At 37.4% G+C, this 12,672-nt stretch overlaps 1 long non-coding RNA gene across 1 annotated transcript in view; it reads right to left on the bottom strand.

Moving 5' to 3' along the window:
- Nucleotides 1-8,386, bottom strand: part of LOC102040025 — a 22,956-nt gene extending 14,570 nt beyond the window's left edge. The window contains exon 1 of the long non-coding RNA XR_265271.1: nt 8,210-8,386. This is a non-coding gene — a long non-coding RNA (uncharacterized LOC102040025). The remainder of the gene's footprint in view (nt 1-8,209) is intronic.
- Between the last annotated feature and the right edge of the window lie 4,286 nt (nt 8,387-12,672).

Raw genomic sequence — 12,672 nt, 5'->3', positions numbered from 1 at the left:
TTCTTGCTAATCCCAGCCCAGTAAAATGTGTGAGTGGCTGAAAAAACCCATATGTCTCACAGTCCAGTTCACTAGATGGTTGAAGAGATCAGTCAAAACCACAGAAATCACAGACAGCCCACAGAAATCATTAACTTCCTGAAGCTTCAGGGCTTTTTTAGTGTGATAAACTCTATGGCAGTCTAAGCAGTAACTGAAGGAATGTTTTGATGCAAGTTCAGGGGTCGCAGAATATGCTGAATTGGAAGGAACTCACAAGGATCACAGAGTCCAACTCCTGCACAGCACCATCGCCATGTGCCTGAGAGTACTGAGACCTCAGATATTATTAAAAAAAAAAAAAACCACAGAAAAGAGTAGAGATGTTGACCACGTGGTTCCTGCTTGGGAACCTACGTGGCTGTAGTGGTAAGATTTCTAAGGTGTTCAAGGTATGTCACTGGTCATCTGACCTTACCAAAAAGCTCAAGAGAGTAGTTTCATAAAATAAAATTTCTTCGACAGATGTTTCACTTCTGTTTTAGAAATACCTATTCTTGCCTTGTGCTCACAGTGAAACTTCCTCTAACTTTCCCAACACAAGGAAAATGTTGGTTTCTTATTTGAAGCACTAAGTTACTTACATCTTTCCTCTGTGATGAGTAATTAAAGAAAATAGAGACTATTCCACACACTGCTAAAAGTTGTTGAATTGAAAAACTATTTAAAAGAATGTAATTAACTGCTTGAAATCTTGTACTGAGTCAGTAGGGAATTTTTCAGCTTTGATACATTAAATTTTCATTCAAAGTGAGCATATTTTATTTTCTTTAATAGTTTTAGATAAGATGTGATAACAAATGGTTATTTAGAAAAATATAAAATGAATTTAATAAAATGTTTGGATTTTTATTTTATTTTAGACGATATTTTACCCAATTCCACATGTCTCTAATCACATTACACAACCAGGCACATTCTTTTTCTCAGGATTATTTCAGCATACTGTGAAGTGGTCTTATTTTGTCTCCAAAATAATCCTGTGGGGAAAAAAAATGAAATCCTGGGATGCCAGAAGAAATCAAGCAGGCATATTCAGCCTGATTGAAAACAGAATGGAATATCCAATTATTTATGATTTGCATTAAGCAATGCACCCTGTAGACTTTCTAGTGAAGTTAAACACCTACACAACTGAGATGATTTTTTCATTAGAACTGGCGAGTATTTTTGGATGACTCAGTGTACCATGACTACCCATTGGAGGGCAGAAGCCTGAGAAGTTTCTTTCTGAAGTAAGAGTGAAATAGTTCTCAACTGAGGCTGTGCACAGTTTAATATTATTAATGTCTAGCAACACAATCCTGCAGAGTATGGATGAGGGTTTTGTAATGGAAATTTAAATTAATTTAGGCTTTGAGCACTGAGCTATTTTCCTTGCTCTATTGATAGATATATCATAGAGATACTTGACAGGTTTCTTATATTTCATCACTATGATCAGGATCTTGGTGAAGTCAGAATGCACAAAACACAAGAGTTTATATGTGCAGACGCACACATTCAAGCTGGGCGCCACAGAACAAAGGTGAGACCAACTCCTGCCCAAAGAACCGGCAATATAATTAAGATAAATTAAGATAGATAATACAATGAATTCTCGGTGTCATAAATATTCTTACTTATTGACTTCATCCCCAACTATGTAAATTTGATTCATGATCCTAACCATAAAAATACAATTTTGTACGTCACTAGTAGCAGGATAGCAATCTGGATAAAGGAGAGAGGAATATGAGTTGCATCCCCACTGCATCTTACAACCCAGGGACGCTAACACAGAAAAATAAAAGTAATTAAATGCCGACTGTTTTATCATACCATAGAGATACAGTTTAAAAAATGAACAAGGTTTTCTTGTGAAGCCATTCTTACAAAGTGAATTTTCCTCAGACTTTCATAACATTGAGTTTTTAGGCAGTAAAGCTGTTTTAAAGGGTCATTACACTAGCTTCTGGGCATGTGACAGACTTCACTGCCATCATGAAAAGAAGTAAACACAGATCACCAAGGTTTAGATGCTGATGTACAACATGTCCTTGGAAAAATCAACATTCAAAGTAAAAGCTAACTGCTGTAACCCAGCTTTTCTTGGAGTGCTCCATAGTTTCAACATCAGTGTAGCAGGTTTTTTTGCATTAATCCACACAACTATTCAAAAGCAATAGTGCCTCCAAGCAGGTTTTTGACACAGTTGAATTTGGTTTAGTAATGTACAGCAGAGTTAAATGAGTTATAACAATTTATATAATTTTTTTAAATGAAATAACTCACTGAGTGAAACTCTCTTTCAAACCTCTGCAAGCTTTTTTATTTGAGTGAGGTGGGAGTATGCTCTTCAGCTGAACAGAGCCCTGCATGACTCAACTCTGCTTGCACAAACTGCCAGATACAAAATTATGTGCCTTGTTTGCATTATCATGCACAGGGATGTTTACCACTTCATACTTGTTTTCACTAAAAAACCTAATATACATAATATCAGCTGTGCTACCAACAAATGTCTCACCAAAAACTATAGTTAAGACAAAACTAACACACAATATTTAAACTCTGTGTTTTTATATATTTATATTTTCTAGCAAGATGTTTTTGAAACATTTTGTGCAAGTTAGATGTAAATGAGCAATAAAAGTCTTCTTGTTCTTGTGAAGAGATATCTCCTATGACACATGCATTTTCTCAATTGTAAAAACATTTGCTTACTGAGAACAGCTCACATTTGCCAGCTTCTGTAAGATTATAGATTACCCACATCAAGCCAAACCCCGGACTCTCATTCACTGGGCTACACTTTTCATTTACAGCAGTAAAAATCTAGGGAAATTCCTTTGTAGAAATTTACTCTGATGACAGCTTTGCAGTGCTTTACTGTGAAAAAGATTTTCAAACCTTTCAAGCCTCTCTTCTAATCCCATTTCCAAAGCATTGCTGAGATTCTGTTTCCCTTAGAGAGAAAGGAGTATAAAATTATAACAAATTGTAGGCATTCCACATAAAGATATTAAGCACACTTATCCCAAAAGGTTGTGTGAAACGAACGGAGTTAGAATGACTTACCTAGAAGATCCCATTATTGACTAATTTACTTTCCCATTATGCTGGACAAAATGAAATACCACACTTTATTGATTTGTCTGTCTCTTTTTTTAGGGAAGACAAGCTGGCATTTTTTCACAAGCAACCTGAAGTGGTTTTACCAGCAATCTAAGTGCAACATGAAATGGTTTTCATACCTAGACACAGTTAAATATTTGAATTTTATGGGGAAGATTTAGAAAGCAAAAAGATCTTGAGCTGTTGGCGTGCGATGACAAAGTATTAGCACCAAGCAGAAAGCAAAATCCTGGTTTAAAGGGAAGTCAATGGTTCACACTAGTTGTAATGGGACAAATCCCTCCATCCTGACTGTAATTGACATCCCAGACCTGCCCCAGGTTCCTGTGATCCTGACATTGCTTGGCATTTGTGATGGCCAAAGAGAGGACGGAGTGGGACAGTCCCATGGCCACATCATGGTCCATTCAGTACATCAGGCACCACAGCACAAGACAGGCTGTCATGGCCAAATTCTCCATTCTGGGGCACCTCTCTGCAATGGGCTCTAAAGCCCATTTTCATGTCTCTTCTGTTCTGACTGTAGTTTTAAGCACCAGTTTGGGCTGGTGGCCGATTTAACTAGGTTTCAATGAAGACAGCAAAGTTAAGTCTAGATTGCAGGGGCAATCTGATTGCAGTCAGCCCACAGGTGCCAAAGGCATTCCCTAGCTGCCAGCGAAGAGAAGAGAAAGATCAGCCTGCTAGAGAACTGCAGGAATTTGTTGTCGCTGTGAATTTTCAGGAAAGCTCTGAGGATTTGAAATGTCAGCACACATCCTTCCTCCATATTCTCCTTTTTTCTATTGAAAAAACTCTTAGATTTCTTAAATAACAAGGTTTTGTAACAAGAGGGAAGGTCAGTGATGCAATTTGAGCACTGCAGGCATTTGCTGTTTAAGGGGAAAGAGCACAAATTAGAGCATGGCAGAAACAGAGACATAAAAAAAGTCAGATTATCACGAGAACAGGACAGACACACTGAAAGGACAATACCGGCTGTGGAGGGCAACTGTCACCCGTGCAAATACGGGTAAAGAAAAAGCAGGAAAGATTGTCAGGGTACTGAGGAACTAGGGGAAATTTGAGGTTAATACAGAAAGCAATAAACAAGAAAGTTGAGAGATTCTTGTCACTATTCTTTAGTTCAGAAAAGAAAAAAAGAGAAAAATAATGGTATGACATTACATGTGTGTATTTGTTTACATTTAAACAAATTCACATAGACAAGACCCTGCACAATCAAATCCTGGTCTGGGCTGCCATGATCTTATCCTGGCTTTTGAATTTTTCCCCACACAGCTCCTAAGAGAAAACAAACTTTCTCCTGGCAGTTTTTGTGACCTTCTGTTAGCTTAACTGTAGGCATTATTAGTTCAGATCAATTGGTCTTACAGTGCATTTGTTATTTCACATGAGCAGCTTTTCTTTCTTCCTAATTTCTTTCTCCTCCTATACTCCCAGCTCTTTGTGTATATGTACACAGGTAAAGATCCCACATTGTCTATTTTTTAGCTGGCTAAACAGGCCAATTTCTTTTCAGGCTTGTCTCAAAAGACTGACCTTATTCGCCTTGAGGGATTCCTCCTATTCCCATTTGAGCTTATCTCTTCTGAACACAAATGTCCTTCAAATTAGGGGCTTTGTTAGATCCCTGTGACAAAAGTGAGTTTCCCTGATATTACTCCTATCTGATCAGTTCAAAGTGACAGTGAAAACTTTCTATTAAGCCGTGTCTGTAAAAACTGCCTCTTGGGTCTCAGCCCAGGTAGTTATGCCAAATGCATAGATATGACCTCACCGTGCCCAAGAAGTACCCACAGATACTCATGACAAGCCACGGGCATAAAAAAAAAGAGTGAGAATGTAGTCAGACAAGCAGCAACTGCTTTAGCTGTGAAGAACCATCTCATAATGTCTATAATCTATACTTTCGGAGTGAGATCAGCACACATTTGTAGGCAGTTTAATGGCAGCTTATCTTGTAGCATAGGACAAGTCGTTCCTCTTTTGGCTTACATTTTGAGATATTTTATTGTGAGTCATCAGCTGGGATGTAATATAAGACTGAACAACTATATTTTATAATCATTTGCACTTTATTCCCATCTCCTGAAGGTTTAAAATTATGTCTGTTTCCCAAAGGGTGGGGGGGGAAAGAGAGCCAATGAATGGAGTGTGTGAATCAGGGGTCAGAAGCATACATTACAAGTAGTAGATCTCTAATTTTGTGTGAAGATTCTCCCTGGAAGAAGTGACTCAGAGCAGGCTTCTGGTTTAGTTCACAGGAAAACTAGTGATTGAGGCTTCTTTACAAAATTTCCTTTGTTCCTCACAGCTAGGAAAGAGTTAGAAAAATGACCAGTGCAGAAGTCACTTCTGAAAATGATTGTTAGGATCAAATCTAGCTTTACAGAACAGTAAATGAATTAAAGCCAATTGAGTTATATGACTAAAGACCTGTAACAAATTAGCTGACAAAGATCTCAGACAAGCAGAAATATGAGCAGTTCCAAGAAATTTTGAAGAAAGAGAAGGATGGGGACAAGGATGATTCAGGCAATTAGTTAATTGAAACCTGTGTTTGTGGCTGGTGTAGAGTGTACATATTACAGATTCTGTATTTTAAATTGTTCACATTTAAGTTGGCTCATCATTTTTGCTAAGTGTTTTCCTTCTTTCATATTAATTTGGCTGTGATTTCCTGATCAGGTGCAATGAGGGTGTTTCAGTAAAAGGATTCAAGCAAGTATTTGAGAAAACTGGGCTGAAAGAAGAATGGTAGAAGGAGTAAGGGAGATGTAGGGTGACTTTAATTGTTATCTGGCATTTCTGACATTTTAAAGACCAGAAATGTATGTAAGATAATTAATAAAATGTTTAATTATTCTTCTTGATTAAAATAGTTTGATTCTAATTATAATCAGAAACAGAAGATAATTTTGTACTCTTGCTTGGCTGAGCTTTTGTGACTTCAAGCCCAGAGACAGATAGAAAATACTCAGTGTATTCAAGTGAAAAATGTCTACTTCCAATGCATTAATTTTCCTGAGACTTTAATATTTTAAAATTTTAATCAGGAAAGGATTTTTATCACTTTGAGGACCACTTCCATGGCACTTTTAATGTTACATCATATAAAGACTGTCTTCATAAGGAAATTGGCCAGCAAAACTCTAGTGGGAAAAGTATATCACACAGCATTGGTGATGTAAGTCCCTATGCAGGCACTTTCTGCATGAGTACCAGTGCTTTTTTGAGTATAGTTCAACACTTTACCAAGTAATACCGAAATTCTGCCGGCCTTGCTGTTGCAATACAGTAATACCTCTGGAGTTCTGCTGCCAATCTGTCCTTAAAAATAAGACCAAAATACTTCTACCTATCTGGTGATGCAGTGTCACTGGGGAACCCTGATTTTGGCATGACTTGTACTGATCTACAATACAGAAATCAGTATAATGAAACTAATGAAGCCACTCTACATGCAGGATCCCAGCAACTCTCCTGTTACTTCCCTTATTTTTATAAGCCGTTTTTGTTACATATGTTTAAATATAGACACTTAGAAAACCAAACTGTGCTGAAAGTAATTAGCATCTTCATGGACCAAAATAACTCAGCAGCAGAATAATCCATACTTCAGTCAGATGGTTTGCTTAAAAACCTCTCATTAGGCAATGAAGCAAGATGAGATACAAAAGTATGCATTCACAGCAATAACAAAAATTACCACGATTTTCAAACAATAAGTGGTTTTGTGAAGTTACAGTGGATGCTGGAGAAGGTAAATAATAAATATATGGATTAAGTCAAAGGAAAACAGTTGAAATACAGTTTGAGAATGTCTGAAAAAGGAAGTAGAAATGCATAAGATGGGCAGCAGGAAAAGAATACTTGATCAAGTTACCAAAGCAAAAGGAGAAGTGATAGTTCTGGACTTAGGAAGAATGGAAGCTGTCTCCTGCTGGGAGCCACTGAAAGAGAGCAGAAATGGGAACTTTACTACAAATAGAAATAGAATTCATGTGACAACTCTTTGGGCAACAAGAAACAGAAATTAATTTCTGCTTTGAATACAAAAACCTGGAGAAATTTGAAGAATAAGCCAGGGGTAAAAAAGTAGGGGAAAAAGCTATTGATAAGGTCAGCAAAGGATGGAAAGTGTGACAAAAGAAGCAACTGAAGAAGGGAATCATGTGAGTAATGCTCATTCTTGGAAAAGGCTAATTAACTCCAGAAAATGGATCAAACTACACTTGCTTCTTCAATAAAGTTGACACAACTGTGGCATTACTTCCTAGAACTGAAGAAACAATAGAAAAAACAAGTTGTCCCTCACTGACAGATTCTGATTGTCCTGTAGAACATAACTACCATGTAAATTAGCTAAAATTTGGGCAGTCTCAGTAACATCCTTTGAATCTGCTAATTATTTGTACTGTTCGTGGCAAGTGTACTCCATTGGGTGCAATTATGATTGTTTATTGAATAATTGCTGTCCTTGTCAAATGTTTTCTGGAATATTTGCCTGCACTGTATAACATTTTTACTGAGTAACTGTCTGCTGTGGATAATAGCTTCACTCAGTAATTGCCTACTCTGAATAATGTTTTCACTGAATCATTTCTCATTCAATGTAATGTTTTATTGCATGGTTTTCTTTTCTGAGTCATGTAAATGTAAGTTAGTTGCTGAATTACATATTAAGCTACAGTTGGATCAAATCCAAGTTTGTCTAAGTGCAGTGCATTTCGATAATTTCAAAGCCTGTGGTGGTGATGGTGTTATTTCCCTTTTAGATAAGGTAGAAAGGGGTAGCAGTTGGAATTTCATATTAGAAAGACTGAAGACAAGAGAAGGAGGTTGCCTCCAAGGAAAGAGGGGGAAGAAAAGAGCAGAAGTGGGAAAAAAGAGTAAGAACTTAGGGAAGGTAATTGAACTTTGAGACAAGAATTCTAGGAGAAAGGAGAAACAGACAAAAGGAAAAAATGAAGACAGACTGTAAATGAGTAGGCTAAGAACTAACCCGAGGGAACAGTAAAAAGCAGAATTAAATGAAAGTAATACATACCAATGATGCAGATATAATGGTCAGCCTGATGCTCTCTCACTTGGCCTCTGCACTAGAGTAACCTTATAAAATTAGCAGCTAATACTTTGCAGTGGAGAGGAGAATAAAGGTGTTAAATACATCCTAAGGTACAAATGGCAGTGTTCCCATTGCAAGGTCCATTCCTCCCTTTTTCTTTACTCAGCCTTGGGCTCTACTTCTGCAACATAAAGAAACTGGACTGGAAAACAATTGGACTCCTGCGGAAATAATTAACCTGTTGAGGAAATTTTCTTTCAGCTTGGGAACACTGGGCTCTGACTTGCCCCTGTTTGTGTTGGTGGTCAGACTGGAGCCAAACAAGAACAGAAGTTAACATCTGAATAACCCTCTACCTAGGCTGATGTGTGCTTACAGGAAACTTCTGTAAATTCTTCTAACTTGTTACTCTTCATGTGTTTGCCCACTTATTCCCTTCTTTGCCTGTAATTTTTCAATAGATTAAAGTGGATTGAATCAGCTTCCATAAATATGCTATTCTTTCCTGCTCTTTTCAAAGAGTGGAAGACTATTCCCTTCTTATATATAAACATGCCTTATTATGGTCCTTATTAGTTGGGATCTATTCCTACTATAGGTCAATTGACCTTACACGACCTTACATGAGATCAAAAATAACTTTGTTCATTTCCTGCTCTGAACTTCTGTTTTGCATATGCTTTCGTAAATGAAATCTACTTCTTTTTTTGTTTCCTGTCAGGGATGATATTGCTTTGCTTCGTTTTCTGATGTCTTAAAGCTACATTGTAAAATCACACAAAGAAATAACTAATATCTGAACGTCATTTTGACAGTCTAATAATTATTTTCTTCTTTAGTTTCCATGTCTACACACTTTTATTATGAATGTTCTGTAAACACTTTCACACAAGCAAATACTTCCATTGTATTGCAGAATTTAAAGATGATGGCTGTATAAAACACTGAGAATTGGAGGTACCCAGGATTTCCAGTTCTTCCTCCATTATCATATTGCTTTATAAATCACTTCCATAACCCAAGTGAAAAGAGAACAATGGCAATGCATCTGATGACAAAGGAGTCGAATTGATATTAGAACTCCTGCCTATTTTTACCTAATTCACATTTTACAGCATGAACTCAACATGCTTATTATTTTTGAATGACATTAATAATTTGTGAAAGCAGGTCTAACAAGACAAGCTCTGAGAGCTTTGAAACAGTAAGATTTAAGACAGAATATGCAATAAGTATCTCAGCATTTCCCACTTAACTATATGAGAACACCTGGAGCTGTATTCAATGAAAGAAATTACAACAGTCTTCTGTACATTGGTCTTCTGTGCCAAGGGGCACAAGAAACCTTCTGAAATGTACATTATGAAGTTGATTATGATTTTGGTCTTCCTTAAAGCTGTTGGCTAGACATCAGTAAATATAAGAAAAAATGGTGCAAATTTCTTTGAATTTATTCTGCTTCAATCTCTTTGGGATAACTCACTGGAAGTCAATCTGGTTTGTATGCAGAGCTTTCAACTGAATATTTCTTTGTGTTATGTAATTTTTTGAAAAATAATGATAGCCATTGAACATTAATTACCTTTATAAGCCATGACTTAATAGCAAATCTGAATCTTTAAAAACTTGTCATTTAAAATCATGACAAAACTTCAACATGACAAATCATGAACTTGACCAGAGTTCTGTGGTGGGTGGACACCACATGCCCACCAGGGAGCTCTATCTCTCCCCTCCCCAAATTGCACAGGGGAGAGAAAAAAAGATGGAAAATTACTTATAGGTTGAGATAAGCATGTTTACTGAAGCACAGTGTTCCTTGTACACAGTAAGCTCAATACAATAGTGAAAATTGATGAACAGTGCTTCTCCAGCAAGTTTTGATCTCCACAGAGGAATAACATTAAAATAACATTTTACATTGTTGAAAGGCAAGAACGGAAATAGAAAATGCCAGAATATTCATTAAAATACAATATAGTTCTCTACCTCTCACCTAATCCCATCATCCTCTATGAAGTGAGGACATTAAATGAACTTTTTGCACTGTTGAAAGGCAAGAATGGAAACAGAAATTCTAGAATGCTCCTTCGGATCTGCTACAAGTCCCCACACCTCATGCCACACCCACATAATAGTTCCTACTGGAGTAATTCAATGCATAATTTCTTTTCTCCAAAAATAGAGTTTCATTCCTCTCTGAAAGTAGATCCTTTGGGGGATAGCCACCACTTCAACCTTGAATTATAAAAAAAAAAGGAAAATTTCTACATTTATCTTAATTACATATTTTTTCAGAGCACTAAATGATCTTAAATGTTATGTTTAGGACACAGAGGTACTGTGTATGTAATGATTCCTTTACGAAGGGCGTAGGACAGAAGAGGCACCACCTCTGCCTTGGGCACAAAGGCTTTACTTGTAGCTCAGGAAGTCTTTGAAACAAAGTCACTGCAGACTAGAAAGTAATCCCAGACCAAGAGCCACTGTATGGGTTTCTCAGCTCCTGTTTGCCTAAATTGTATTTGGCTTGGTAAAACTAGCCTGGCTAAACACTTTCAGTCCTTCTTGTAGGACCAGAAAAGGACCACATTTCTTGGCTAATTCCTGCCATAGGAATTGGTTTCAAGTATATGCTGGATATTTTTAATTTGCTCTTATACAGGTAGTCTGAGTGTCCTGGATCTCTACAAATCAGCTGTTCACAGACCTCCTTCTCTGTTTGTTTGTTGTTTAGTTTTTTTTAAATTTAAATTAATTACTGTTGGATACCTACGTTGCATCCTGCGGAATAGAGAGTAATTTAAAGGACCCTACAGAGCACTGTTTGATGCTTTCTTTCTTTATTTTGTTTTCTTCTTTGGTATTCAAGCTTTCAATGTCTGTCTAATGAACGAGACTTTTCCAAAAGGGTTGGTACCAAAAACTTGAATTCCAGTCTTTGGAGTCTACAGAACTGAGGTGAACTCTAAGTACTTTCCTCTCCTTCCCTTCCATTCTGTAGAGTCTTCTCTGTTTCCCTGGAGATATAGGTATGGTGCAATCAGCTTTTCTCCCACATGATTTCAGTGTGCTTTGGTTCTAGTTAGAATTTTTATATGAGTGAACAAAATAAGAAAACTTGGCAGTGATAGGATAGCCACTTATTCTAAATTTCAGTTCTTCAGTTAGTTTTTTTGAACCTGCTGATCCCTCACCTTACTTATGAAAATAGGTTCCATTTGAGACTTGGGATGTGTCCTATGACACAAGTGACTGTATGGATAATTAACATACAATGTGGCAATGACACTTTTGGGAAATTGTTTGCAAAACACCTGTTTGTTGACAGACAGTGTTAATTGAAGTGCTTAGTGTGTTCTTAAAATCATTCTCCAGTGGAGCTTCAAGAGTAGGTAAAGAATTAGCAGAACTGTCAGGTGATCTATAGCTATGGCATTGGCAGGTGTGGAAACATGTCCACTCATACAGTCACGCATCCAGGCCATGGCTGGATTCAGCTTTGCATACCCCTAAAGAAAAAAAAAGAGCCAAAAACAGGAGAGCTTTGTAGCCTTGGCCACCATTTCTTCGCTGATACATTGGCTCCAGGAGTTACTTTCACAGTTGTTTTGAAATATGCTCTTTCTAAAATTATCTGGCCCTCAGAAGTTCCTTTCTGATAAAAATAGGTGGCAGTGATTGTCAGTGGGCAAGTTCTGACTTTTATCACCATCTGTTAAATTAAAACAAAAACAAAAAAGAGTCCTGCAGAGAAGCTTTTTTGTTTGGAGGTTCAAGACCAGTTTTCTCACCAGCTTTGGAGGCCTGCTGTGCCACTCTAATAGTACAAGGAAACCATGGAGCTAGTGAATCCAGCTGGCAAAGGATTTTTCAGTCTAAGGAAATCTCTTACTGGCTGTCAGCCAGTGTACACAGAGCAGAAGGCAGCACTGGACAGAGAATGGTAGAGTCACAAAGGATTTTGGTGTCTTGTGGCATCTTCGATTTGTAGTGCAAGACAGTCTGAAATTCTCTGCCAAAGAAAAGAGTGCCCTGGATCTAAGGCAGCCCATCAGGATTGCTGGAGGGGAGCTGGGCCAAGTGCTTGATGATGTTTGATTGGAACACCATCAAGATTGCACCATCTCATTTCAAGCTTGATAAATCAACTTGATAAGTCTACTGAGAGCAAATGTAGAAATTCCTCTTCCTTCGGCGGAGTGGGAGTGGGGAGTCAGATTTTAATTTGGTCTTTCGAGCATCTTTTACACAGAGTTATCAGGAAGCTTCCTGTGAAACCTTTGTTGAAATGCTCAGTGTCCATTGACAGTGTCTTACTAACAGGTCTATTTAAGGTTAAGACTTTCTGTGTTGTATTACCTTTGTCTCAGTCAAGACTTCCTTTCTATCCATCAACTTGGACGCATATATGGAATTTATTAGTTTCACAACCTCGTCCACAA

The sequence above is a fragment of the Geospiza fortis genome, unplaced genomic scaffold, assembly GCF_000277835.1.
Source record: "Geospiza fortis unplaced genomic scaffold, GeoFor_1.0 scaffold53, whole genome shotgun sequence".
NCBI lineage: Eukaryota > Metazoa > Chordata > Aves > Passeriformes > Thraupidae > Geospiza > Geospiza fortis.
Note: the sequence above shows the minus strand (reverse complement) of the source record. Positions and strands in the feature narration are given on the sequence as shown.